Raw genomic sequence first — 3733 nt, 5'->3', positions numbered from 1 at the left:
AAAAAAATAAGAAAGCCAATGAGAATGCCTCTCAGAAGGAAGAGGAGGCTGCCAAAGATAAAAGTAGAGGAGAGTTGGCCGGTGAGCTGAGGGTCACTGATGAAAATGGTCTCTTAGTGGCCAAGCAACCAGCGCTACATTCTGCAATGGCACAGCCAGGTCTGCCACAGCCAGCAATGGTGTGCTGATTTGAGGACAGCAGATCCGTCCTGAAGAATGGCGAACTCAAGTGGTATGAAGGCTACAGGCATGATAATTTCCCACCGTGGCTGCTGGTAACTGAGATCTGTGGCAAGATTATGACATGACACACAAGATGCTGAATGAGCAGCACCAGAAGAACCTCTGGGGCAATACCCAGATGAGCTTCCTGAAGGCTAAACACTGGTTTACTGAGAAAATGGCTGAGCGAACACAAGCTGTTGCAGGCACAGGCAGTGAGGACAAGCACCCTGGTGCTGGAGAGCGTGTGACAGTTCATAAAGGCCAGGGTGACACTTACTCAAAAGTGTCTGAACATAATGAGTCATGGGATGTTAGTGCCCCTAGGGCCAGTGGAGAGCCCTTTGTTACATCCAATTTACAGACTGGACTTGAGATAGAATCACACTGAATTTGATCTAATTACTGTGAAGCTCTGACCAGTATAGGGTACTGTCTGCTATGTGGAAGAGCCAAATCCACTTCTGCTGCCACATGTAGCTCCCATGGCCAGCCACCAAAAAAGTAGAACCAATAACTTTAGCAATTTCTGCAGAAGCAGAAATTTTCAGATATATGCAAATCTGGAAAATATTTTGTAGCATTTCCTGATTAAACAACATTCTGTAGCAGAGGGCAGCAGGAAAATACACCCTTCCAATGGCACATCTTTCCCTTCCTAGTTCTGAAGACTTAATGCATAGAAAGAATCCAGCAACTGCAGCCCCAAAAACCCCCAGGAACCTGACTGTATTTGGTACCAGGAGGCTTCACACCAGCTGACATGCAGCCCTTCTTATGCGTAATACTGGTTACCAAGTGTTCCCCTTTAGCCCATCTCTGCAGACCCCAGTTCCCTAGAGGTTGAACTACATTCCTCCACTGGGTCCATCATCTTTGTTTTTAAGCTGTTTTAGATGGACGTATGAAGAAAGTGAAAGAAGAATTTCTGAAATGTTGTCACTGCTACCATTTGAATCTGGAATGCCTCTCAAAGGCCCATGTGCTCCAGGCTTGGTCCCTTTATTATGAGGTGGCAGAGCCTTCAAATTGAGACCTAGTAGGAAGTTTCTGATTCATGAGTGCATGCTCGAATGTGGGAGTCAGGCCTCTTGTGTGTGGTGCACGGCTTTGCTTTCCCACACACTGCTTGCCACTGTGGGCTCCCATTGTGCACTGCCATGTCATAGGTTTAAAGTCACCAGACTAATGAACCATGGACCAAAGCATCCAACACCATGCCCAAAACTAGAACTTTCTCTTTATGAGTTTTAATTTCAGCATTTGCTATAGTGAGAAGCATCTGAAGCAGGTGTTTGCCTGAAAATTAAGTTGAATGCTTAGTAGTATCTCAGATTAAAAGTAAGTCCCTAAAAATTGCTGTAATGTAAGTGTGAAGAAAACAATTGTAAGGTATCTTTTTTCTTTTTCCATAATTATATTGAGAAATAAATAGCAATGAGACAGTTTCAAATCAAATTGGTAGGACAGTTCCAAAAATTAACACATTGCATACTGCCTTCCTAGTGGTTGGTTGTTGTACAAGATGCAGACATGACATCCTATTTACAAAAACTATTAGAACAAATCCTTCTATTCCTTGAATTAAGAGAATGTAGCTATATATCTGTCCTAACCATATTGAATACATAGATACAAAATGGTCATTCATCTATATCCCCTTTTCTTGTTTAGTTCCATCATTTAATTATTATAGGTGTGTGAACTCAGCAAAATATTCCAAAATAGTACAGTAGTCCATAATAGTACTGGGTCTTCCACTTGACTGGCAATGTCAGAAGTTGTTGACCTGAGTCCCCTACAGCTCAACATGGCTTTATTGCTTGTACTTCATTTTTATACTTCTCTGCTGGATGGTTAAGACCAAGATAAAGCAAAACCTATGTAACAAGAATTGTAGCTTTTGGATCTAATTGTAAGGTATCCTGTTCTAAATTTCTCTACAAATGTCTTTAAATTCCTATTTATCTTTAAGGAAGTGAAGTTTGAAAAATGTCCGTAATGGATTAGGGTCACAAATTACATAATAAATATAGCATTCCAAATGAATTTGCTGAGTTTAAAGCATTGCAATAAAAGAAATTTGATACCATAAAAGCACAAGTATATTGATTGAAAAGAAAAAAAGAAGAAAAATCACCCAATGCATAAGGGTATTTCAAGTATTGCATAAGTTAGCTCATGTAAGGTGCATACCAAAATATGTGCACATAGTAGGCAGTCAATAAATGCTGTTTTTAACAATAAAAAGCACTGGATTGTTGAACTGCCTGGAATAACTTGTATGTGGTACTGTAAGAATCCATTTATCAGCTATGAAATCTTTTTTCTTAATGGCAAACAATTTTTGCTATTTTTAAAAAAGATGTAAAGTACATAAATATATAATGTATATATTATATATGTGATATTGGTCCTTACATACTGTGGTGGATTAACATATGATCAATTTATGACACTCAGCTGAACTGTATCAGTGTGATGCTGGGTACGGAAGGCTCACCTAAGGATCATCGCTAACAGCATAAAAAGAAAACTGGAGGGGAAAGTGGTGCTCTGTAGAAGTTTGTTGCACTGAATTTCCTGATATGAACTTAGCTGTTCTCATCATTGGGGGAGCTTGGGTCTCTGCTGTCACTGAGGATGACTGTGATTCTTTTCGTGCGACTCTGGTCCTTATCTTGAGCGCTGCTTCCTGGTTCCAGCTCAGATCCCTCAGCCCACTGGCACAGACTTCTTAGCTTCCAACAATGACCTTTGGGTTTTCACAGTAAAGATCCTTGATACAGATTTGCATAAGACATTGTTGTGGGCAATAGGCCTCCAACTGGACTTGTGCCACGGGATCCAGGTCCTCAGCTGGATTTATTTATTGAGACAGGGTCTCCTCAAGCAGTTCAGGCTGGCCTTGAGCTCACTTCATAGCCCAGGCTGGTCTTGAATTCACAATGATCCTCTTGCCTCACTCAGCCTTCTGAGTACTGGGGTTACAGGCAGGCAGCACCACACCCAGCTTCAGCTGGATTCTTCGAGTCTCTAGTGCATGGAATGATCTCCTGCACTCTTCTGTATTTGACTTTTTAGGTGAGTATTATAAAACAATCCTATGAGTTATTTGTGCTGTATTAAATCAATTCCCTTTCAAACCCTGATCACAAAGCATGTTGTACACTGGTGTGTACTTATACACAGATAAAGATGATGCAAAACTCCCTTTTTTATAAATGCACATAATATATAGATATACAGAGGGGCCACATATACATTTTTAAAAATCACACTTCATTGCATCATGCACAAACACATCTGTGTGTGGTGTGGGATACACAAGGACATTAATCTCTGGAACCAATAAAAGAAACACAAAGATGCACCCATTCCTTCAAAAACATCTCAAATTTTCCTTGTATTACTAAATTATTTTATCATTCAAAAATTGGTAACAATAGACATAATTTCAGTTGCCTGTTAGAGAATTTATTTGGGAAGTTAATTTTTTTGTACATTTAAA

The 3733-nt window shown here is 40.0% G+C and overlaps 1 pseudogene; it reads left to right on the top strand.

Moving 5' to 3' along the window:
- LOC101570167 overlaps window positions 1-613 on the top strand; it is a 6222-nt pseudogene extending 5609 nt beyond the window's left edge.
- Window positions 614-3733: the final 3120 nt, after the last annotated feature.

This window comes from Octodon degus, unplaced genomic scaffold, assembly GCF_000260255.1.
Source record: "Octodon degus isolate 3935 unplaced genomic scaffold, OctDeg1.0 scaffold00095, whole genome shotgun sequence".
Classification (NCBI taxonomy): Eukaryota; Metazoa; Chordata; class Mammalia; order Rodentia; family Octodontidae; genus Octodon; species Octodon degus.
This window is presented reverse-complemented; position numbering and strand designations above follow the sequence as displayed.